The sequence below is a fragment of the Engystomops pustulosus genome, chromosome 4 (assembly GCF_040894005.1).
Source record: "Engystomops pustulosus chromosome 4, aEngPut4.maternal, whole genome shotgun sequence".
Taxonomy (NCBI): Eukaryota; Metazoa; Chordata; class Amphibia; order Anura; family Leptodactylidae; genus Engystomops; species Engystomops pustulosus.
In genome coordinates, this window is record NC_092414.1 from 220,043,396 (window position 1) to 220,070,106 (window position 26,711).

The 26,711-nt window shown below is 45.4% G+C and overlaps 1 pseudogene; it reads left to right on the plus strand.

Annotated features, from left to right (window-relative positions):
* Positions 1 to 999: 999 nt before the first annotated feature.
* On the plus strand, positions 1,000 to 25,268 carry LOC140128662 (olfactory receptor 10A7-like; annotated as a pseudogene).
* The last annotated feature ends 1,443 nt before the right edge of the window (positions 25,269 to 26,711 follow it).

A 26,711-nucleotide genomic window follows, 5' to 3' on the forward strand; every position in this document is an offset into this window, starting at 1 on the left:
TTCTAATACACCTAGAAAAATCGTTCGATTCTCTCAATACGGCTACTCTATCTGCCTCTGTAAAGACCTCTTGCAGTTCTTTTCCCACTGTGTTAAAAAAATAGGGGGCAGAGGGGTTCTGTAATTGGACAATTGCAGAGTATGACATTGACAATAGTTTCTTATAAAGGGAGACTACGGATGCTAATTTGTCTAACCAAGTGGGATTCAAATAGCTGTTTGGTTGCGACAGGAATTTTAAGCATACTTCTTTGAAGTCCCTACAATGTAGGAAATTTATTAGCTTGAGACCCTTCTCTCTAAGTAAATGTGCTTCGTCTATTGTGTCTTGTTTCTGAAAAAATGTGGCCAATGAGGTGTAACGTAGTCTATTCCAGAAAGTGTGTACAGTCTCTTTAATGTGATGTATTTTAATAGGTATCTTGTGGTATTAAAGGGCTGAGATCTGAGAAGGCCAGTGAGATCTTTGTAATTTGTTAGAGGACGTGTCCCAGACCTCTATGTAGGACACTACATTTCTTGGAGTCGTTGGGTAGGGGTCTGAAGCCCCAAATGATGGCTTTGCCTTTGGGAGTTAAAAGGGAGTTTTCTACTTTGTTGTATAAGATATGATCCGGCGATTGGCGGATTGACAGCCACCTTGAAATTTGGCACGTCTGGTAATAGGCTTTAGGGTCTGGGAGGCCTGTACCCCTGTGTGTCAATCTCAGACTGAGGATATTAGCTCAGATTCGGGGTTTTTTGCTCTTCCAAAGGAATAGTGAGAATACTTTTTGAATCTTAATAAAGAAATAAATAGGCAGTCATATTGGAACCATTTGTTAAAGGTATATAAGTTTGGGGATGATGTATGACTGAAGGATATTCTTCCTACCCCAGCAGGACATAAAAGGGATTTGTAATTCAGTAAGTTGCCTTTGGATCCCTTGGAGGATGGAAATATAGTTGCGTTGGTATAGGAGTTTAGGATCTGCTGGTAGTCGCATTTCTAAGTATATAATGCTTTCTCGGGGCCAATGGAATGGGGAATTCAGATATAGTTCCTTGGACAAGGTGGATGGGAGAGTGATAATAAGTATCTCAAACTTAGCTATATTAACCTTAAAGTTACAAAGTTCCCCAAAGTCCTCAAAGAGCTTACTGATGATTGGCAAGAAGATGGCCGGATTCGAGGTAAGTATAGGTAGTTCTTCCGCAAAGGATGCTGTTTTATGTTCATAATCAAATGCCTTGCATTTCTGGTGTTAACTTAATCTTTCAGAGTCTCCATAACTAGTATAAATATGGAGAGGGACAGTGGGCATCCCTGTCTGGTTCTGTTCTGTAACATGAACAGAGCAGACAGGGACCCATTAACCCTCACCTGGGAAACTGTAAAGTGTGGAGATTGAATGTATGAATAAATGCAGAATTCCGAACTGTGTCAGGGTGGCATACAGGAAGTTCCAACAAACTTTTTCAAAGACCTTCTCGGCAGATGTGCCGAGAAGGACCAATGGCAGGTACTTGCTTTTAGCTTGCTCAATAAGGCGGATGAGACAAGGGGTGTTGTCCTTGGTCTGCTCCTCGCCCACCAAACTCGGGAGAAGAGGTTTTAAGCGGGAGGCTATTGCTTTTGCCCACCATTTGAAGTCACAGTTTAGAAGGGAGATATGATGGTAACTGCTACACAGTGTCTTGGGCCTGCTTAAAAAAGGTATCTGCCTTGTATAAGAAAGTTACAAAGGGAGCTAAATTGCGGTATAAAAATGTACTTAAACATTTTATAGTAGGAGATGGGTAACCCGTTGGGTCCTGGGCTGGGGTTGTCAGGGTTTCGGCCACTAATTGGGATATGGTTTGTAATTGACATAAAGATATAAACTCATCAAGTTTACATTTCCAGTCTTCAGGGGTGGGGTATTTTGGGATATTGTATAGGGATTCATAACATTTCTGGAAAGCTTACTCAATTGATTCAGTGGATATTACCTTTCCCTTAGATTCTTCCATAATGGTCTGGATATGTTCTCTATCACTTTGTTTGTGAATGAGGGCTGTCATAATCATGTTTCCTGTCATGGCTGTCCCTGCGATCCATGCCTCGGAACGCAGGCACACCCATGCCCCTCTCCATGGCAGCGCTGCCCTATCCCTCGGCCCGCACTTATTTCTCCATTATCCTGCTCCCATCCAGGCTATGCCGCACATGCGTCCCCGATCCCTAGGATGTGTGCGCTGCGGCACTCAAGGATTTAAAGGGCAGCGCACCGCTGATTGGCGCTGGCCACTTCCAGTTTCCATAAAGACTGGCAGATCCCATCATTCCCCGTCGGATCTTTGCACTCATTGCCTTAGAGAAAGCCTCCCTGCGTTGTTCCTGTGACCTTCCTGCTCCTGTTGTGACCTCAGACCTGATCTTTTACCTCTGCATCTCTGCCGCCTGCCCTGACTGTCTCCCTGTGCATGATCACGAGTCTGGACTCTGTCTCTGTACTGCGACCTTGGCTGCCACCGCAGGCTACTCGCACCTGTGTAATGACCTGGTGGCACCCTGCCACAGCAAGACCATCCTGCTTTGCGGCGGGCTCTGGTAAAGACCAGTTGCCACTTAGATTCTGGTTCCAGGTGGTCGGCTAGTACCACCTCCCGCGGTGGTCAAGGGATTCACTGACCCCGAACCCTTACATTTCCTTTGTCCTTGTGGGCGTATTGCTTGAACCTGGCTTCAGTCAGTGCTTTATATTTTTGTGTATTCAGTGAATCTTTTCCCTGGTTTCTGAGGACATGGAGTTCCAACAGGACAGCCACATTTGCTCTCTTTTTATGAGTGGATTCTAAGGATGATATCCGTATGAAAACTGTATCTAGTTTTACCAGGCATTTATGTAAGTGCCTATTGAAATCATTTCACCAGCAACAATGAGTTTGTGGGATTCCCATAACCCTGATGGTGACACATCTCCTGGAACGGTATTACTGAAGTGTTCTTTCAGTTTTACTTCAATCATAGCCCTATGAGTGGGGTCTGCAATTACTGTATCATTAAATCTCCATCACCAATAACCCTTGTGGATGTTATGGAAATTTAATGAGGCCACCACCGGGGCATGGTCAGATATATGAATGCTAGCTATATATACTGATCACACCATGGGGCTAAATTTTCTACAAATAAATAGGTAGTCCAGTGTGGGGAATTGCTCTGGTAGATGCCTTGTAGCAGTGCAGGAAGCAGGGACACACGCAGAGTTAAAGTCCAAAAATCAAGTGTTTATATACACTTCCTTGTCAAAACACAAATTCAGCCTTGGCTTAGGCACATAACAAAGTACAAAATAAACCCTGTCCGGCTGGGCACTGCCTAATACAATAACAGCCCCTAACTGTACATGTACCAGGCTGCCTGGCACACGCTCTTGGCCAGCAGAAAATCAGGAGGCACTCAGTTACCTTTGCTGTATGAACACGGTTCAGCCTTCAGCTCTCCAGGTAGTGCCTCACCTACTGCTTCTGGCCTGCAGACTAAATCAGGCTCTAACGAGTCCTGTGACCCTGCACCTGTGGGCTATACAGAAGCCCAGGACCAAAGCCCGGATGGAGTAGGAGTCCCACTACCAGCCTACCCCTACTCCATAATAAGCAGCCCAGTACGGACATTACAAAGGTGTCTATGCTAACTAGGCCAACTAGGCCAACATAGACCAAACAGACTACTCCTGCTTACCACATGTCTACATTAACCCTTGGGTTACTACACACAAATCCAGGGCTTTTACCACACACCCTTCATCTGCCTGTATGACAGATAGCGGTTTTCCCAAATGACACCTCTCACTTTCTCACATCCAGCCTATGGTAGGTTCCATGTTGAGTAGAAAAATTTGCGTATTATTTAGAATGAGGGTAGTGTGTACACCAAATATCAATAAGTTCCAGCTCTGATAGAGCTCTAGTTTGCTGGAGGTGATCATTGGGTTGAGTCTAGTGCAGGGTGTTGTGTTGTGCTATATTCAGTATAAGTCTCCTCTGAGGAATAATATTGCATCCATAAACATTTCAAGTTTACCCAAGGTCTGGGAAACCCACAAAGATTGACCTAAATTGGGTGCATAAGCATTAGCAATAGTAATTATTTTTGATCCAATTTGCCCTTTAACAAAGAGATATCTCCCCTTTTGGTCTGATGGTTCTGATGATACAATAAAAGGGAATTTTTCGTGAATACACACACCCTTAGAAGCTTTAGAGTGGGAGCTATGAAACCATAAATTATAATCTTTAGTAGGTAAAGTGGGGATTTTATATGCCTTAAAATGGGTTTCTTGATTCATAGCTATTCCAACTTTATGTTTTTTTAAATATTCTCAATATCTGGCTTTTTTTGTGGGGTACCCAATCCTTCGAAATTATGGGGCTTATTTACTAAGGGTCCCACAGATCAAACTTTCGTCGGCTTTTCAAAATTTTCGGGATTTGCGCCACTGTGACAGGTATTTAGAAGAGGATTGTGTCGCACGTGATCGAATTTTGTGCCAAATTTTATGCAACTAAAAACGGGGGACAGGCCTTCGGACGATCCGATGGATTCGGACTGATCAAGGGATTTAACTTTAAAATTGTGCCGCAAGACATGCACTTACATACACCAGGAACTCCGGCGGACCTGAGCAGGGAAGCGGTGCACTTGAGCAGGGAAGCGGCGGACCTGAGCAGGGAAGCGGCGGACCTGAGCAGGGAAGCGGCAGATGCAGGAATTTGCGTGCACAATCTTAGTGAATTGAGCCGGAGTGCATGATCATCAGACACCACACAGCAGGGATCGCAACAGGACCGGGTAAGTAAATGTGCCCCTATATGTCATAAACACAATATCAGCCATATTAATTATTCATATACCCGGGAAGATATTTTGGACCAATATATGAAGGAAGCAGTCTACAGCCAAAGGGGAGGTAGAGGGGAAGGGGTCGGGATCTTGCAGAGATAGATTTCAAGTCTCCAATGGGAGGAGAATAATATACAGGCAGTCCCCGGGTTACATACAAGATAGGGTCCATAGGTTTGTTTTTAAGGTGAATTTGTACGTAAGTCGAAACTATATATTTTATAAAAGTAGATACAGAGAAAAAAAAACTGCCCCAGTGACAATCGGAGTTTCTGAATTTTTTGCTGTAATGGGACCAAGGATTATCAATAAAGCTTCATTCCAGACACTTTTCAGCTGATCATTGCAGCCTGGGACTAGTAAAACATCCGGAGAGCTTCACCAGCGGTCACAGTGGGCAAAGGGGTCCCTCTTTAACTAGGGGTCGTCTGTAAGTCGGGTGTCCTTAAGTAGGGGACCACCTGTATTGCCATAATGGGGGGAACAATGGAAACAAGATAAAATCAAAATAGTTGGGCTATTCTGTGGCATGATGGAATGTCACAGTTAGGTCTAACGTGGTCGGCCTCCTATATGCCTCCTCTGGATGGGAAGAGGAGGGAGAAGGGGGTGGAGACCCACCAAACTAGAATGATCTACTCAATCAACTTATCCTCGGGACCTCAAGGCCATTGGGCAATAATAATATCTCATAAAAGCATTTTTTAACAGGGTGGGGGAGAGCAAGACCAGAGGAACTGTTCTCAGTGGTGACAAAACAAAAATTAAAATAATCAAGAATCAATCCTCTTTTGTGATCAGTTCAGGTGTTTTGTAATGTCCACAGACATTTTCAGGCTACTCAAGGTGTTTGAAGCCTATCCCTAGGGGCTTTCTTGGCCTTAGGGGATTTGTGCTTCATTACTGGAATACACAGCGGTGATATGGCTAGTGGAGGCAGTTGAAGATCTTGATCAAATGGCAGCCAAGATTGGATCTCTATCAGAGCCATTTCAAGTAGGGACCATGCTGTGGTCAGGCCTGCCGGTTTGTGGATTACTATGTGTTTCCCATTTTTCATTATTGCCATTCCAAATGGATACAGTTAGCGAAAAGGTGTGCTGGCAGCTCTTAATGCATCTAGAAGTGGTTTAAGGAGATGTCTCTTTGCTAAAGTTGCAGGAGCTATGTCCTTGTACAGGGTGATAGTGGGCGCCTCATACTTGATATCTCCGTTCTCCCTATTCTCTCTTAAAATGGGTGCGGCATCTGCTTTACTGTGTAGCCCACAAACTACAACTCTTGGTGGTTCATTGCCTCTGGGTTTCTGAGTCTGCTCCTGGGCCAGTAAATTAGCAAACATTTCTTTGGCCACTGTAGGGAGAGCTTCATGGGCATATGTTTTAATAAGCCCTCTGATGTGGACATTATGTCTGTGGCTGCAGTTCTCAAGATCCTCTGCCCACAGTAATGCTTCATTTATGAGGTTATAATGGATCTATAGTGAGTCCTGTACTTTGGCACTGTGTTGTAATATGTCTGCCTGAGTAGTTTCCATTTGCTCCACTCTGTTGCCTAAGTGCCTTATGTCGGTCCTGATTTCTGCTAGGTCCCTAGAAATAGGATTTAGAGCTTAGAAGAGGACCCTCTTAATAAAGCCTCTCGATGCAGGAGAGTCTGTGTCAACACGCTGTCGACTTCTGAGTTGTCCTCAGGGACCTACTCCTCCGCTGATCCGAGCGCCATCTTGGGAGCGTGTGCAGGTGAAGATGCAAGCTTCTTTCTCAGGTATTTTTCCAGGCCCCTTTCAGAGGCTAGTGAGGAGCACAGATTCTATGCTGCCATCTCTGGAAGCGGCCAAGCTCCTCCCCCCTTTGTGACTTTCTGGAACTACTATAGTCAACATGTTTTTATCTGGTTATGCTGTTTGGATTGAGTAGCACCACACCAGTCACTTTCCTTACAACATTAGCTCCTCTGGTTCATCTTTACTTAGTTTGGTTAACTCATTAACACTTATTTCACCTGCTTTCAACGTTGTCCGGAGTTCTGCCAAAACACTATTGAGGCCTGAACCTAGAGACCACATAAGGGCCCCTCCACGCTTGCTTGGGTGCTGTATATACAGTAGGGTCTTCTTAGTGGGCTTTAAAACTTCTATTAAAACTTTTCTGTTTTAATAGAAAATAGAAAATGCACATCTGACACAATTCACTAAGATCCTGCGCCCGATATCCTGCATGTGTCGCTTCCCTGATCAGGTCCCCGGAGTTCACCTTCTTCTTCCTGGTGCATGTAAATGCATTGTCCGTGTATAATGCGCTGTGCGGGGAGTCACTAAGATCCTGCCCCCGATATCCTGCATGTGTCACTTCCCCGCTCAGGTCCCCGGAGTTCACCTTCTTCTACCTGGTGCATGTAAGTGCATTGTCAGTGTATAATACGCTGTGCGGGGAGTCACTAAGATTGTGTACCCGATATCCTGCATGTGTCGCTTCCCTGCTCAGGTCCCTGGAGTTCACCTTCTTCTACCTGGTGCATGTAAGTGCATTGTCCGTGTATAATGTGCTGTGCGGGGAGTCACTAAGATCCTGCGCCTGATATCCTGCATGTGTCGCTTCCCGCTCAGGTCCCCAGAGTTCACCTTCTTCTTCCTGGTGCATGTAAGTGCATTGTCCGTGTATAATGCGCTGTGTGGGGAGTCACTAAGATCCTGCACCCAATATCCTGTATGTGTCACTTCCCCGCTCAGGTCCCTGGAGTTCACCTTCTTCTACCTGGTGCATGTAAGTGCATTGTCCGTGTATAATATGCTGTGCGGGGAGTCACTAAGATTGTGTACCCGATATCCTGCATGTGTCGCTTCCCTGCTCAGGTCCCTGGAGTTCACCTTCTTCTACCTGGTGCATGTAAGTGCTTTGTCCGTGTATAATACGCTGTGCGGGGAGTCACTAAGATTGTGTACCCGATATCCTGCATGTGTCGCTTCCCTGCTCAGGTCCCTGGAGTTCACCTTCTTCTACCTGGTGCATGTAAGTGCATTGTCTGTGTATAATGCGCTGTGCGGGGAGTCACTAAGATCCTGCGCCTGATATCCTGCATGTGTCGCTTCCCCGTTCAGGTCCCCAGAGTTCACCTTCTTCTTCCTGGTGCATGTAAGTGCATTGTCCGTGTATAATGTGCTGTGCGGGGAGTCACTAAGATCCTGCGCCTGATATCCTGCATGTGTCACTTCCCCGCTCAGGTCCCTGGAGTTCACTTTCTTCTACCTGGTGCATGTAAGTGCATTGTCCGTGTATAATACGCTGTGCGGGGAGTCACTAAGATCCTGCACCCGATATCCTGGATGTGTCGCTTCCCTGCTCAGGTCCCCGGAGTTCACCTTCTTCTACCTGGTGCATGTAAGTGCATTGTCCGGGTATAATGCGCAGAGCTGGGAGTCACTAAGATTGTGCACCCGATATCCTGCATGTGTCGCTTCCCCGCTCAGGTCCCCAGAGTTCACCTTCTCCTTCCTGGTGCATGTAAGTGCATTGTCCTTGTATAATGCGCTGTGCGGGGAGTCACTAAGATCGTGCGCCCGATATCCTGCATGTGTCGCTTCCCCGCTCAGGTCCCCGGAGTTCACCTTCTTCCTGGTGCATGTAAGTGCATTGTCCGTGTATAATGCGCTGTGCGGGGAGTCACTAAGATCGTGCGCCTGATATCCTGCATGTGTCACTTCCCCGCTCAGGTCCCCGGAGTTCACCTTCTTCTTCCTGGTGCATGTAAGTGCATTGTCCGTGTATAATGCGCTGTGCGGGGAGTCACTAAGATCCTGCACCTGATATCCTGCATGTGTCGCTCCCCGCTCAGGTCCCCGGAGTTCACCTTCTTCTTCCTGGTGCATGTAAGTGCATTGTCCGTGTATAATGCACTGTGCGGGGAGTCACTAAGATCGTGCACCGATAACCTGCATGTGTCGCTTCCCCGCTCAGGTCCCCAGAGTTCACCTTCTTCTACCTGGTGCATGTAAGTGCATTGTCCGTGTATAATGCGCTGTGCAGGGAGTCTCTAAGATTGTGCACCCGATATCCTGCATGTGTCGCTTCCCCGCTCAGGTCCCCGGAGTTCACCTTCTTCATCCTGGTGCATGTGCGACACATATGCGACACAATTTGAAAGTTAAATCCCGCATCAGTTCGAAACAGTTGGATCATTCCAAAATTTGTGTTGTATGGAAACCAGTGCAGCTACGCCAAAAAATGATTGTGTGCGCCAGAATCCCAGAACAGATACCTGTTAAATACCTGTCCAATCCCCGAAAAGTTGCAAAGTCCAATGAAAGTGAGCAGCTCGGCCCTTAGTAAATGAACCCCATTGAGTGATCCTTCTTGTTGTCTATATTTTGTCTCTGGCCAGAATTGTTACATACAGAATCACTAGGGTTCATTACATGAGCACTGAACGGATCATCATGTGGTGAACATTTTCTTCATTGGTGCATGTGCACCAAAAGGTTGTGAATAAAACCAGGTGTGTGCTGCACAATACCATTAGCCCCTTGGCTGCACCTCTCAACTGACATGGACAAGTAAACTAGGGCAGACATGTTACATCTCCTTAACTGCCCACTGGGTTTATGTAGTGGCTGGTTGGATTCAAGACATGAACTGCTTTAGCTGACGATCTGACACCACACAGTTTTTGCTTCCCTTTGCCTCCTCCTTATTCTCTGATCCCTTTCCTGCTTCCTTTTAAAAACTTCCTTTTGAGGAACCAAAGCATACCATATCGAAAATTAATGGTGGAGGAAAAGTTGTCAGGTTAGTCCACACATGGCTCACGGGGTAGGTTGTTGGACAAGCTAGGTACTGCACTGTCCAGCCAGGGGACAGTTTGGGAAGTGGAAATGGAAGAGGTGGAGTTTTCCTTCCAGAATGGTTCTCTGGCAACATTGTAGAATGGCTTGGGGGGGATGCAAATTAGGAGCATACACCTTGAACTGAAAACATCTTGTACCTGTCTCTGGGCATACTTTCCCAAATAAGCCAATGCTTACTGCAATTCCCAAACAACAACACATTTTGCCGGGAAAGTGTCAAATACTGAGAGGCTATCCTGCTGGATCCACACTGGTGGAGGCAATACTGGCGGAATCCAACATTGAGAGATCAGTGGCTGCATGAGGATGCCGAAGGAACACAGCACCACTTCAAGAAAGAGAGTGAGCATTGCCAAAGTGTGGAAGTCATGCTTAATTCAATTTACCACCAATCGATATGTAGTACCACACACGTCTCTTGCTACTGAATTATCTCCCCATTTATTTTTTCTCCATGGGAAAATTGGACTTGTGACTTAAGATGGGCTGACTAGAGATGAGCGAGTATATTCGTCCGAGCTTGATGCTCGTTCGAGTATTAAGGTATTCGAAACGGCTCGTTGCTCGGACGAGTATTTCCCCTGCTCGAGATCGAGCATTTAATTAAAAAAACACAGTGAAGAACAATGAAGAATAGAATAAAAACAGTGAACACAGGATCATTTAAGTGAAAAACACAGTGAAAAACACAGTGAAGAATAGATTACAGATGTTCGGCACATCTGCTTACTTGTCGGAAGATACGCACGGAACGGTGCGAACAAAATAGCATGTGAAGAACAATATATATGTGTGAAGAACACATTGAAGAACACGGTGAGCAGGACAGAGACAACGGGGAGCAGCACAGAGACACCGGGGAGCAGCACAGAGACACCGGGGAGCAGCACAGAGACACCGGGAAGCAGCACGGAGACATGGGGCAGCGGCAGCACGGAGACATCGGGCAGCGGCACGGAGACATCGGGGAGCGGCATGGAGACATCGGGGCACGGAGACATCGGGGAGCGGCACGGAGACATCAGGGAGCGGCACGGAGACATCGGGGCACGGAGACATCGGGGAGCGGCACGGAGACATCGGGCAGCGGCACGGAGACATCGGGGCACGGAGACATCGGGGAGCGGCACGGAGACATCGGGCAGCGGCACGGAGACATCGGGGCACGGAGACATCGGGCAGCAGCACGGAGACATCGGGGAGCAGCACGGAGACATCGGGGAGACTTCAGTGGAAGAAGAGCAGCGGATCCCGGGACAGCATATCTCCCGAAGAGTAAGGAGATGTGCCGAACATCTGCAATCTATTCTTCACTGCGTTTTTCACTTAAATGAGCCTGTGTTCACTGTGTTCACTGTTTTTATTCTATTCTTCACTGATCTTCACATCTGCTAACTTGTCGGAAGATAATATACGCGCAGAACAGTGAAGAATAGATTGCAGATGTTTGCATACATCTGCTAACTTATCAGAAGACATTCTATTTCAATTAATTAACACATTTTATTCCCGAACCATGGTCCCTTTGAAAAATGCTCGAGTCTCCCATTGACTTCAATGGGGCTCGTTATTCGAGACGAGCACTCGAGCATCTGGAAAAGTTTGTCTCGAATAACGAGCACTCGAGCATTTTAGTGCTCGCTCATCTCTAGTGCTGACCTGCCATGCAGCAAATGTGATGTTAAAGTGTGTGTTCAGCACAACCAGGGGGGTGAAATCACAGATAAGAGGATCCAACTGTACAGACACAACATGGACATCCTCACGTTCTTTAAGATGAACCAGGGATGAATTCCTCGCAACTTGGCAGTACCAGCTCCTGAGTGAGCAGTTAAGGAGTCACAGTAAAATTCCGCAGTAGCCTGATTTTAACCTCAGTGAGAGGAAGGGTTTGTGGTTTCCCCATTGCTTCTTTAATCCACTACAAGAATAACTGGGTCTGAACTCCCAGAGAGCCTTTAACCTCAATAACATTAATAGAATTTCATTTTATTTTTTATTAGCTTTTCTTTATTTATTTTTTTAAGTTATATTATTGTTTGAAGTACCATTCCTAGCTCATTTTTGTCAGAGCAACCTCCCTGTTATGAATACTATTTTTTAGTCCTATGTCCCTTTCTACCTCTATTTACAGCCATTTTTGGTTGCTCATTCAGGTCCTCATTGACTTAAATGGGGTTGATGTTTAGTTAGTTTTTTGCAAGTTAGCTACTAGGAATGAATATTTGGCCGAACCCATAGAACCTGAGTTTCTACGTACCCAATCATTACTAATTGTGGATATTTTATTTGATTTTAAAGTCAATATGACTTAAGTGAATGTAAAGACAGGTTTACCCTTTGGCCAGATGTGGCAGTTTTTACATGAGACATTTTTTTACTCGTTATTTTATTTAATTGTAATTTTTTTTTTTTTTAATCAAAAAAATTGCTCTGTGAAATTTGGGGACACTTGGGTAATTATTAGAGATGAGCGAGCACTAAAATGCTCGGGTACTCGTTATTCGAGACGAACTTTTCCCGATGCTCGAGTGCTCGTCTCGAATAACGAACCCCATTGAAGTCAATGGGAGACTCGAGCATTTTTCAAGGGGACCAAGGCTCTGCACAGGGAAGCTTGGCCAAACACCTGGGAACCTCAGAAAAGGATGGAAACACCACGGAAATGGACAGGAAACAGCAGGGGCAGCATGCATGGATGCCTCTGAGGCTGCATAATCGCACCATTATGCCAAAATTATGGGCAACAGCATGGCCATGACAGAGTGACAGAATGAAGCTAGATAGCATGTAAAACATCCAATAATTGACCCTGACACTATAGGGGACGGCATGCAGAGGCAGCGGCAGCAGCGGCAGGCATGGCAACATACCCTAAATGGACTCAGGCTTCAAACCAATGGGTAGCAGAGAGGAACCAAAGGAGGTGAGCAAGAAGCGCTCAAATAATATCGGTACATGATAAAAGTTTGCCAGTATATTTTGTGGATTACACAGCAGGGTGGCGACAAAGTTAACATGGAAGCCATGAAAACAATCCAAAATTCAGCCTGACACAGCTCGTTTGATAAGGGGACGATGTATGGAGGCAGTGAACTAGTAGTAGATTAAAGGTGCTGCAGTTAAAACTATGTTAGTTGTTTCTTGGCATGGAGCTGGCGCTCCGCTGCCAGGCGAGCTTTCGCCAATCCAAGCCCCTGTCTCTAGGCTACTCCCCAAACAGCACTTCTAAGAACCTTTCGGATAAGATCAAGTGTAGTAGCGTTCTTATAAGTTTGGGATATGGCGGGTGAGGGGAATGTAAACATCTGCGCAAGAAGCGCTGAAATAATATCCGTAAATGAAAAAAGTTTTCCAGTATATTTTGTGGCTTACACAGCAGGGTGGCGACAAAGTTAACAAGTTTGATGTGGAATGCCCTGCAATAGCTCTTGGGTGGTGTGCCTTTTATCACCTAGGCTCAGCAGTTTGAGCACCGCCTGCTGTCGCTTAGCGACGGCACTGCTGCTGTGGCTAGAGCTACCGACTGATGGCGCCATGCCCACGGATGGTAATTCGGAGGAGGAGGAGGTGGAGGAGGGGTGGGAGGATTTGGAGGTATAGTAGGCCTTTGAGACCTGGACCGAGGTAGGCCCCGCAATCCTCTGCGTCGGCAGTATATGACCAGCCCCAGGGTCAGACTCGGTCCCAGCCTGCACCAAGTTAAGTGTAGTAGCGTTCTTATAAGTTTGGGATATGGCGGGTGAGGGGGATGTAAACAGATGCGCAAGAAGCGCTGAAATAATATCCGTAAATGGTAAAAGTTTGCCAGTATATTTTGTGGATTACACAGCAGGGTGGCGACAAAGTTAACAAGTTTGTTGTGGAAGCCATGAAAACAACCCAAAATTCTGCCTGACACAGCACGTTTGATAAGGCGGGCATGTATGGAGGCAGTGAACTAGTAGTAGATTAAAGGTGCTGCAGTTAAAACTATGTTAGTTGGTTCTTGGCATGGAGCTGCCGCTCCGCTGCCAGGCGAGCTTTCGCCAATCCAAGCCCCTGTCTCTAGGCTACTCCCCAAACAGCACTTCTAAGAACCTTTTGTATAAGATCAAGTGTAGTAGCGTTCTTATAAGTTTGGGATATGGCGGGTGAGGGGAATGTAAACAGATGCGCAAGAAGCGCTGAAATAATATCCGTAAATGGTAAAAGTTTGCCAGTGTATTTTGTGGATAACACAGCAGGGTGGCGACAAAGTTAACAACTTTGATGTGGAATCCATGAAAACAACCCAAATTTCGGCCTGACAAACCTCGTTTGATAAAGGGACGATGTATGGAGGCAGCTATATGGACGACTTTTGGAGGTAGCAATGGAGACAACGTGTGGAGGCTGCTATGGAGACAATTCAATTGGGATAGTGCCTGTATGTGGCAGTCCAAAAAATTTTTCAAACCAGAGGAGCAGGTAGGTGGCCCTCCAGAAAAATGGAATAGATTGAGTGCCTGTATGTGGCAGTCCAAAAAAGTTTTCAAACCAGAGGAGCAGGTAGGTGGCCCTCCAGAAAAATGGAATAGATTGAGTGCCTGTATGTGGCAGTCCAAAAAATTTTTCAAACCAGAGGAGCAGGTAGGTGGCCCTCCAGAAAAATGGAATAGATTGAGTGCCTGTATGTGGCAGTCCAAAAAAGTTTTTAAACCAGAGGAGCAGGTAGGTGGCCCTCCAGAAAAATTGAATAGATTGAGTGCCTGTATGTGGCAGTCCAAAAAAGTTTTTAAACCAGAGGAGCAGGTAGGTGGCCCTCCAGAAAAATGGAATAGATTGAGTGCCTGTATGTGGCAGTCCAAAAAAGTTTTTAAACCAGAGGAGCAGGTAGGTGGCCCTCCAGAAAAATTGAATAGATTGAGTGCCTGTATGTGGCAGTCCCAAAAATTTTTCAAACCAGAGGAGCAGGTAGGTGGAGCTCCAGAAAAATTGAATAGATTGAGTGCCTGTATGTGGCACTCCCAAAAATTGTTTAAAACAGAGGACCGGGTCGGTGGCCCTCCAGAAAAATTAAATGCATAAAGTACTATAGGTAGAGCCAGTGGGCCCTGTCAAAAAATAGCCAGTTTCCTCTGCTTTACTGTACAAAGAGCAGGAGAAGGAGGAAAATGAGGAGGAGGAGGAGGAGTGGATAAATTATTCAGGTTGAGCTTCCTTCACCTGCTGGAGATTGGAAATTAGGAGAAATCCATGCTTTATTCATCTTGATAAGCGTCAGCCTGTCAGCGCTGACAGTCGACAGGCGTGTACGCTTATCGGTGATGATGCCACCAGCTGCACTGAAAACCCGCTCGGACAAGACGCTAGCGGCAGGGCAGGCAAGAACCTCCAAGGCGTACAGCGCCAGTTCGTGCCACATGTCAGCTTTGAAACCCAGTAGTTGTAGGGAGCTGTGTGATCATTTAGGACGATGGTATGGTCAGCTACGTACTCCCTCACCATCTTTCTGTAAAGATCAGCCCTACTCTGCCGAGACTGGGGACAGGTGACAGTGTCTTGCTGGGGTGACATAAAGCTGGCAAAAGCCTTGTAAAGCGTACCCTTGCCAGTGCTGGACAAGCTGCCTGCTCGCCTACTCTCCCTCGCTACTTGTCCCGCAGAACTACGCACTCTGCCGCTAGCGCTGTCAGAAGGGAAATACTGTTTCAGCTTGTGCACCAGGGCCTGCTGGTATTCATGCATTCTCACACTCCTTTCCTCTCCAGGGATGAGAGTGGAAAGATTTTGCTTGTACCGTGGGTCCAGGAGAGTGAACACCCAGTAATCGGTGCTGGAATAAATTCTTTGAACGCGAGGGTCACGGGATAGGCAGCCTAGCATGAAATCTGCCATATGCGCCAGAGTACCAACGCGTAAGAATTTGCTCCCCTCACTGGCCTGACTGTCCATTTCCTCCTCCTCCAACTCCTCCAATTCCTCTTCTTCTGCCCATACACGCTCAACAGTGAAGGACTCAACAATGGTCCCCTCTTGTGTCTCGCCAACATTCTCCTCCTCTTCCTCCTCATCCTCCTCCACCTCCACCTCCTCCGATATGCGCTGAGAAACAGATCTAAGGGTGCTTTGGCTATCAACAAGGGAATCTTCTTCCCCCGTCTCTTGTGAGGAGCGCAAAGCTTCCGACTCCATGCTGACCAGAGAGTTTTTCAACAGGCCAAGCAGCGGGATGGTGAGGCTGATGATGGCGGCATCGCCACTGACCATCTGTGTTGACTCCTCAAAGTTACTCAGCACCTGACAGATATCAGACATCCACGTCCACTCCTCATTGTAGACTTGAGGAAGCTGACTGACCTGACTACCAGTTCTGGTGGAAGTTGACATCTGGCAGTCTACAATCGCTCGGCGCTGCTGGTAAACTCTGGATAACATGGTCAGTGTTGAATTCCACCTCGTGGGCACGTCGCACAACAGTCGGTGAGCGGGCAGTTGGAGGCGGCGCTGCGCTGCCCTGAGAGTGGCAGCACCTGTGCTGGACTTCCTGAAATGCGCACAGATGCGGCGCACCTTCGTGAGCAAATCAGACAGATTGGGGTATGTCTTGAGGAAACGCTGAACTATCAGATTTAACACATGGGCCAGGCATGGCACATGTGTCAGTCTGCCGAGTTGCAGAGCCGCCACCAGGTTACGGCCATTGTCACACACAACCATGCCTGGCTTCAGGTTCAGCGGTGCCAGCCACAGATCAGTCTGCGCCTTGATGCCCTGTAATAGTTCTTGGGCGGTGTGCCTTTTATCGCCTAGGCTCAGCAGTTTGAGCACCGCCTGCTGTCGCTTAGCGACGGCACTGCTGCTGTGCCTAGAGCTACCGACTGATGGCGCCATGCCCACGGATGGTCGTTCGGAGGAGGAGGTGGAGGAGGGGTGGGAGGAGGAGGAGGCATAGTAGGCCTGAAACACCTGGACCGAGGTAGGCCCCGCAATCCTCGGCGTCGGCAGTATATGACCAGCCGCAGGGTCAGACTCGGTCCCAGCCTCCACCCAGTTAACCCAATGTGCCGTCAGCGATATATAGTGGCCCTGCCCGGCAGCACTCGTCCACGTGTCCGTGGTCAGGTGGACCTTGTCAGAAACGGCGTTGGTCAGGGCACGGATTATGTTGTCTGACACGTGCTGGTGCAGGGCTGGGACGGCACATCGGGAAAAGTAGTGGCGGCTGGGGACCGAATACCGAGGGGCGGCCGCCGCCATGAGGCTGCGAAAAGCCTCGGTCTCTACTAGCCTATAGGGCAGCATCTCCAGGCTTAGCAATCTGGAGATGTGCACATTAAGGGCTTGGGCGTGCGGGTGGGTTGCACTATATTTGCGTTTCCGCTCCAGCGTCTGGGGTATGGAGAGCTGAACGCTGGTGGATGCTGTGGAGGATCGTGGAGGCGAAGATGGGGTTTTTGTGGCAGGGTCCTGGGCAGGGGGCTTACTATCAGCTGACACAGGGGAAGGAGCAGTGGTGTGCACGGCCGGAGGTGAACGCGCTTTTTGCCACTGAGTGGGGTGTTTAGCATTCATATGCCTGCGCATACTGGTGGTAGTTAAGCTAGTAGTGGTGGAACCCCTGCTGATCCTGATTTGGCAAATGTGGCACACCACAGTCCGTCGGTCATCCGGTGTTTCCTTAAAGAACCTCCAGACTTCTGAAAATCTAGCCCTCGCCGCAGGAGCCCTCGCCACGGGAGCTTCACTAGTTGACACATTTGGCGCTGATGCACCAGCTCTGGCCCTGCCTCTCCGTCTAGCCCCACCACTGCCTCTTCCAACCTGTTCTGGTCGAGGACTCTCCTCCGTCTCAGAAGCACTGTGTTCACCCGGCCTCTCAACCCAGCTTGGGTCTGTCACCTCATCATCCTCCGATCCCTCAGTCTGCTCCCCCCTCGGACTTCCTGCCCTGACAACAACTTCCCCACTGTCTGACAACCGTGTCTCCTCATCGTCGGACACCTCTTTACACACTTCTTCCAGTACGTCAACAAGGTCATCATCACCCACAGACTGCGACTGGTGGAAAACATGGGCATCGGAAAATTGCTCATCAGCAACCGGACAATTGGTTTGTGACTGTGGGAATGGTCCAGAAAACAGTTCCTCAGAGTATGCCGGTTCAAATGGCAAATTTTGCTGGGAGGGGGCAGACTGGGGGGGAGGAGGCTGAGGTGCAGGAGCTGGAGGAGTGCCGATTTCGGTGACATGGGTGGACTGCGTGGAAGACTGACTGGTGGACAAATTGCTCGAAGCATTGTCGGCAATCCACGACATCACCTGTTCGCACTGTTCTGGCCTCAACAGTGCTCTACCACGAGTCCCAGTAACTTCAGACATGAACCTAGGGAGTGTAGCTCTGCGGCGTTCCCCTGCTCCTTCATCATCAGCAGGTGGTGTCTCACCCCGCCCAGGACCACGGCCTCTGACCCCTGCAGTAGTTGGACGCCCACGTCCCCGCCCTCGTCCTCTACCCCTAGCCCTCGGGTTAAACATTTTGAAAATGAGAGTTATAACTTAAATTTTTTTTTTAACGTTTTTTTGTGTTTTTTTTTTTTGTGTGTGTTCTTTAGTTTTTAAAACCAAACGATGCTATCCTATTGCTATGGCTATTTTCTAGCCAAGTATGAAAGCACACTGCTATGCCAGATGAGATGACGCTGAGTTATGAAAAAAATAAACGTAAAATAAAAAAGGAAATGGCAGACTGTGCTTAATTGAAATACAACCCCGGGCCCTAATAAATTTTCCCACTTCGGTCTTTGCGATGGATATGTGCGTCACTAAGCGCAAAACACAGTGGTCGCAAGTCTAACTCCAAATTGCTCACAATTTGCTAGTAGATGCACTGCAACAACTACAGCCACCAGCAGATCAACCAGAAATCAAATATATGTAACGCTATTGTAGACGTAAGTAAGCCTTTTGGATTCTCCTATGGCTATTTTCTAGCCAAGTATGAAAGCACACTACTATGCCAGATGAGATGACGCTGAGTTATGAAAAAAATAAACGTAAAATAAAAAAGGAAATGGCAGACTGTGCCTAATTGAAATACAACCCCGGGCCCTAATAAATTTTCCCACTTCGGTCTTTGCGATGGATATGTGCGTCACTAAGCGCAAAACACAGTGGTCGCAAGTCTGACTCCAAATTGCTCACAATTTGCTAGTAGATGCACTGCAACAACTACAGCCACCAGCAGATCAACCAGAAATCAAATATATATAACGCTACTGTAGGCGTAATTAAGCCGTTTGTATTCTCCTATGGCTATTTTCTAGCCAAGTATTACAGCACACTACTGTGCCAGATGAGATGACGCTGAGTTATGAAAAAAATAAACGTAAAATAAAAAAGGAAATGGCAGACTGTGCCTAATTGAAATACAACCCCGGGCCCTAATAAATTTTCCCACTTCGGTCTTTGCGATGGATATGTGCGTCACTAAAACACAGTGGTCGCAAGTCTGACTCCAAATTGCTCACAATTTACTAGTAGATGCACTGCAACAACTACAGCCACCAGCAGATCAACCAGAAATGAAATATATATAACGCTACTGTAGGCGTAATTAAGCCGTTTGTATTCTCCTATGGCTATTTTCTAGCCAAGTATTACAGCACACTACTATGCCAGATGAGATGACGCTGAGTTATGAAAAAAATAAACGTAAAATAAAAAAGGAATTGGCAGACTGTGCCTAATTGAAATACAACCCCGGGCCCTAATAAATTTTCCCACTTCGGTCTTTGCGATGGATATGTGCGTCACTAAAACACAGTGGTCGCAAGTCTGACTCCAAATTGCTCACAATTTACTAGTAGATGCACTGCAACAACTACAGCCACCAGCAGATCAACCAGAAATCAAATATATATAACGCTACTGTAGGCGTAATTAAGCCGTTTGTATTCTCCTATGGCTATTTTCTAGCCAAGTATTACAGCACACTACTATGCCAGATGAGATGACGCTGAGTTATTAAAACAATAAACGTAAAATAAAAAGAAACTGGCAGACTGTGCCTAATTCTACTCAAACCCCTAATAAATTTTCCCACTTTGGTGTTTGAGGTGGATATGTGTGTCACTAAGAGCTAAACACAACGGTAGCAAGTCCCCCTGCTAATTCCTCACAATATGGTACTAGCTGCAAATAAAAAAAAAAAAAAAATTATAACGTTATTGTAGCCCTAAGAAGGGCTGTTGGGTTCTTTTAGAATCACTCCTGCCTAACAGTAAGCTAATAGAACACCCTAACGCTTTCCCTGACCAGCAGCAGCTCTCTCCCTAGCGGCATCCAGACAGAGAATGATCCGAGCAGCGCGGGCAGCGGCTAGTCTATCCCAGGGTCACCTGATCTGGCCAGCCAACCACTGCTATCTACGTGTAAGGGTACCACGTCATGCTGGGTGGAGTGCAGAGTCTCCTGGCTTGTGATTGGCTCTGTTTCTGGCCGCCAAAAAGCAAAACGGCGGGAGCTGCCATTTTCTCGAGCGGGCGAAATACTCGTCCGAGCAACGAGCAGTTACGAGTACGCTAATGCTCGATCGAGCATCAAGCTCGGACGAGTATGTTCGCTCATCTCTAGTAATTATCCATAATTTGCCTCCACATGAGATCACAGGAGACACGAGGCACAGATTATTCTCCATAGAGTTTCCCCATAGCCTCTGGTGCTGTTACTGTGTATATATGGAGGTGTGAGGAGTCAGACCAGGACACACACTGCAGGACACGTCCAGGGGTCTGGTCACTACACATCATTACAAAGACACTACACACAGGGATTCCACCTTCTTGGTAATTATATAAAAGATCCATGTCCAAGTGTCACTACACATTACACATTATGAGACAGATTTTTTAAAAATTTAGACTATTTAAGAGTTGGACTAGTTATCCCTACAATTGAGTTGTCAGGTTTATGTGACTTCTGGATTATCTTCTTTATGCAGGAGAATCAGACTGCGGTCCCAGAGTTCTTTCTGTTGGGATTTCGCGGAAGCAGATTTTTAAGATTAATTCTGTTTTTGTGTTTTCCTGGTTTACTGTGGGACAATATGTGGGAACCTTCTGATCATCGTCCTGGTGTCCACCAGCAGGAACCTCCACACTCCCATGTACTTCTTCATCTCACAACTGTCCACCTGTGATATCTTGTTAACTACTACTGTTGTCCCCAACATGTTACTTATCTTACTGAATAATGGGGGGACCATTACTCTTGTAGGTTGTTTGACTCAGTTTTATTTCTCTTGTGCCTCAGAAGGATTTGAATGTTTCCTTCTTATGGTGATGTCCTATGACAGATATGTGGCCATCTGTAACCCCCTCCGTTATAATTCTGTTATGACAAGTACATGTTGTGTGATTCTGATCATCTCCTGTTGGGTGTTTGGGTTTTTGGCTTCATTGATTGACACTCTAATGGCGCAGATGTTAGATTTTTGTGGTCCAAACATCATTGACCATTATTTCTGTGACCTAAACCCATTGATAAAAATTGCCTGTTCTGACACTTATCCAATTCAACTTCAGGGTCTCCTTGGTGGGCATACCAGTACTCATCATACCAACTGTGATAATCAATACTTCTTATGCTAAAATTGCTTCTATTATACTCAAGATCCTATCTCGTACCGGGAGACAGAAAGCCTTCTCCACCTGCAGCTCCCACCTCATTGTGGTCTCCATATTCTACTGGACTCTCTTCACTGTCTATGTTGTCCCAACAGGAGAACAAACCCTCACTGTGAGTAAGATCCTTTCCCTGCTTTACACTGTGTTTACTCCATTAATCAACCCCATTATATACAGTCTGAGGAATACGGACATTAGGAAAGCTGTATTAAACAAATATCTACTATGTGCTAATTGTCCATAAATCAAGGTTTTTCTGTTGGATCAACAGAATCAATATAACCTCTCTGTCTTTTTTATACATCTGAGGTTCTGCCATTCTGGAACAAATGTGGTATGAACAAGAGTTTAGCGGATTATGTTGTTTGGATTGATTAGCACCACACTTATCTCTTTCATTATTCTATTAGCTCTGGTTCATCTTTAGTTAACTTGCTGCCAGTGACAGCTCCCCACACTACTACTGATGATTGTTTTTCTAGTTTTATGACTTTTGGCTTGAGTTCAGACTATTCTTCTAACATGCACACAAATAAATAATTACTATATGATCTTGTGAAGCAGTAATCAATGAGTAAATATAGATATATACCAGATAGGCCAGAGAGGAGAAATAATAATAATTCCTTTATTAATATAGCACATACAGATTTTGAAGCGCTACACAGAGCTTACCAAATCACTCCCTGTCCCCAATGGCGCTTACAATCTAATCAACCGACCAGTATGTTTTGTAGTGTGGGAGGAAACCGGAGGAACCAGTGGAAAGCCATGCAAACATGGAGAGAACAAGCAAACTCTTTGCAGATGTTGACCTGGGTCCCCAGCTCTGCAAGGGTGCAGTGCTTACCACTAAGCTACCATACTAAAAGTTAATTCATGTAAAAATAATCTTTATTACATACAGAAAAAACTGTAATAAAATTGATGAAGATCAGAAGAAAACAAAAAAGAACGAGCCTGGAAATATGTCCATAAGTAAACACTTACTATGTACAATAGAATGTTGCCATACACTATATTTTGTCACAAAGCATCCTACCCACAAAAAGTTTTACTCCCAAACCATGTAAGGGCACATTTACTTACCAGGTCCCTGCACAATCCCCGATCGAGGCTCTCCAACGAGGATGAACTCTGCTGCGATTCATGAAGATCGTGCGCCCAATATCCTGCATGTGTGGCTTCCCCGATCAGGTCCACCATAGTTCACCTTCTTCTTCCTGGTGTATGTAAGTGATTGATTTGTGACACAATTTTCAAGTTAAATCCTGCGGTTTGTCCGAATCCAGACCGATTTTCGTTGCATGAAACCCATCGCGATTGCGCCAAAATCCTATTGCATGCACCAAAAACCCCTTTTAAATCCCTTTCCCAGTGGCACAAAACAGAAATTGTTGGGATGTCCGTCGAAAGTGCGTTCCGAGGGGCCCTTAGTAAATGAGCCCCATAGACTCTAGGTATTAAGGCAATGCAGTGTGAAATAAGGGGGGGGGGGGGAGAATGAGAACTATGGGGCACATTTACTTACCCGGTCCTGTCGCGATCCCTGATTCAGATGGTCCGACGAAGATGAAGTCCGAAGAGATTCACCAACATCGTGTGCCCGAGGTCCTGCATGTGTCGCTTCCCCGCTGAGGTCCTCCAGAGTTTACCAATCGCAAACATATAATGAACGATGTTTAGCCCACCTGTATATCCGGTGCATGATCGGCTGCATATATCTCCGCCGGACTTCAAGACCAGAGAATTATCATGGAGGTCTAAACTAGACCAAGCATTTCAGGATGAGACTGGTGAGGTGGGCATTGGCACCAAGAACAACGTTAGTTCGCTCAATGGCTAACTCAAAACACTTCTGCGTCGCAGATTGGCTAGAATACAGTATTTCTTAAACAATTATTGTCTAAAGGTCTATTCCCAAGAGGCTTGCGTGTTCAAGTCTACCCCTCTTTTGGGATAGAGGATGAAAACAAATGCAAACAATGGGAATCCACTTGCAATAAAACCTCAAAAACATTCTTACAATTTTTGATTATGTTGGAAACACAAGGCATTGGATGTGGAGATGAACTCACCACAAGATAACCTAAAGTCCCTGATTAACACCAATGATTTCAAAACATTTTGAAAGTTGGATTCCGCATTTGAAAAATGGGAAAAAATATTTATGATCTGAAAATTAAGAAGCTCCAGAAAGACCAGAAAGATGGCTCCAAGAAACAAATGTATACATGTCAGAGAACCAATATTATAAATTTTATGAACCACTCCTCGTCAATCTACTCAATTTCTTCAATGTGAGTGATATTTTGGCAATAACACAAATGAGTAATTCTACACAAAAACGAAAAAGAGATTTTGGGCCACCTCGATAATCCAGGAGGAGGATGGATAGACACCAGGATCTGCAAAATCGATAGAAGGTAATCAATCTTTAATCACATAACTTAACACCTGTCCATATACAAATCCTATCAAAAGGTCTATCCTTTGACCCATCTTCATCTATTAATCCATTCATGCCCACAACTTGATGTTTAAATGCATTTTTTTAATAATGGTGATGGGAACTCCACTCAACTTCTAACCACTGATTGACAAGATGGGGATGTATTACAGATATTGGAAGAGCGGTTGATGGAACAAGGTGTGTCCGACATTCTACCTGAAGGTAACTTTTCACCCAACACATATGATCACCCAGAAAAATTTAATTTAAATCACCTACTATCATGCATTAGACCTAAATCCACTTGATTTCCTGCATTTTCCAGTTGCCCAGTGATTGAGGTATTTGTGAACGCGTTTACAAAATGACAACTTATCCAGAGAAGAGAGAGCCAGCCTGAGAAAACTTAAGTCATTGGATGACATCCAAACAAAATGAGCAGACAAAGGCGGCAATGTAGCCATATGGCCTACATCAATGTACCTGAAAGAGCCCCTCAGACAATTACAGGATGCACAATGCTATAGGAAACTTACATTTAACCCTCTCTTCTCTTACAGTTTACAACATTTTTGGAAAAGCAGTGGATGAAAACATTATTTCAAAATCTATAGCAGATTCTCGTTTAAGAAGAACCCTACCATCTCAACATTATATCTACTCCCAAAAACTAATAAAAATGAGACCACACCACCTGGAAGACCAATCATCCCAGGAAGAGGTAATATGACCAAGAACATTTGTAAGTACATTGCCACTTTGTTACAACCAATAGTTCAAAGCCTTCTGTCGTATCTTCAGGACTTCACGGATCTTCTTTGAATATTAGATGGAGTACATCTTGCTTCAGATAACCTATGGGTGACGTGTGATGTCGATTCATTGTACACCTCTATTAGACATAAGGACGGTTTGGAAGGAATTCTTTATTTCTTACCGATGACCAACTACACCAACCAGAAACAGAATTTCATCTACACTCCTCTTGCATTTGTTCTCACATTCACATTTGTCCTTTACATATAATGTCTCCTTTACCTACAGCTCCTTGGAACAGCTTTGGGGGCTGCCTGTGTACCCTTACATGCCAACCTGTTCCTAGGGCTGTAGGGGAGGGAGCTATTTTTATCCGATGATATGTTTGTGTGCCAGATCTTATTGTGGGCCCGATACATCGACAACATCTTTATTTGGCGGGATGGACAGGGAGATTTCAGATTATTCATCGATAAGCTTAATTATAACAATTGCAACATCAAGTTGACATATGAAAGAAATGTGAACAAAGTCAACTTTTTAGATGTTTCCATTACATGGGCTCAGAATGGATATCTTTGCATGGATATTTGTAGGAAAAAGACATCTGTTAATGCCTATCTCGGTTACTCTTCATCCCAAGAACATGACCTCCACCTTGACAAAGTATTGGCCAATTCTGCTTTTGGACCCGAAAATTGACCCCTCATCCAGCAATTGCACCTAAAAGAGCCACCGATCTTCGTGAAATGCTGGTTAGGAGCTATTTTCCTCCCATTCAACCACAAACACTCATCTTTGGGGCATCGAAACCTAGTTGGGGGAGCAGACCCTGTCGGCATTGCATATCTTTCCCAAACATGGAACATGCAATTACATTTTCTTATTTAAAAGGTGGTCATGAATACAAAACTTGGAGCATTTTCCTGTGACACAAGGGCACTCATCTATTATGCTCACTGTCCTTGTCTGAAAATGTATATTGGTATGACCACTCAGGAGTTACATGTAAGGGCAAGGGAACACGCTAACTATATCTCTAATGCCATCTCAGTTGATCCTTCTCACATAGACAAGCCCATTCCCTGCTATTTCAGAAAATGTCATGCCTGTAATCCAAAGCTTCTGAATATGCTAATGATCGACCATGTGGATTTGAATATGAGAGGAGGTGCCCTTAAGAAAAAACTACTCCAAACTGAATCAAAATGGATCTGGACACTCAATATGGTTCATCCATTGGGACTAAATGAACATTTGTTAGGTTTGCCGACTGCCCATCTTATGACTCCCATTGCCCTCCTCACGAGGCATAATCCATATTTGTTGTACGTTTTAATTATTTTTTTCAATTGATGCTGATAAGGATTTCCATTGTTCATTTGCCAACTCTACTGACATTCCATCGCTAAACGATCTGATACGTACTCATGTCATGCGGACAATTGATATGCTTAGCTATGTGCCTATTTACAAAACAATTATATGTTATTGTATTAAATACATATCACAACACATTTTATGATAAACAAGATTATATATCAATTTTTTATGTGACATTTAACTATAATATGACAGATAGCTGTTATCTTTTACCACTTTCCGCACCCTGACGTAACTCTATGCCATAGGATGCGGGTAGAATTACATCATTGTGATTGCCCTGGCTTTGAAGCAGAGCCCGGACGATCACCATGGATCCCAGCAGTACGCAGTAGCCGGGATTGCGACTATTGCGATCCCGCCTGTTTAACCATATAGACGCCGCAGTCATAGTGACCACGTCGTCTATAGTGCATCGCTGCGAAGATCGTTGCCATTGCAACCATCAGATCTGATAAGGACCCCAGGGCTGTCTTCAGTAGCAGCCTGTTAGGATTGTTCTGAATCCACGATCTAGCAGTACAGCTGTCAGACTATGCAGAATGCATAGGTTGACTATGTAAAATGCTGCAATACATTAGTATTGTAGTATATTACAATGAACAAGTGATCAAATGATTACTTGTTCATGTCCCACCCTGAGACAAAATAAAATAAAAAATTTTTAAAAAAAGTCCAATTAAAAAAATGATTTAAAAGGAATAAAAGTCTTTATTCAAAGTCAAATACAAAATAAGAAAGTGAAAATCACAAAAAAAAATA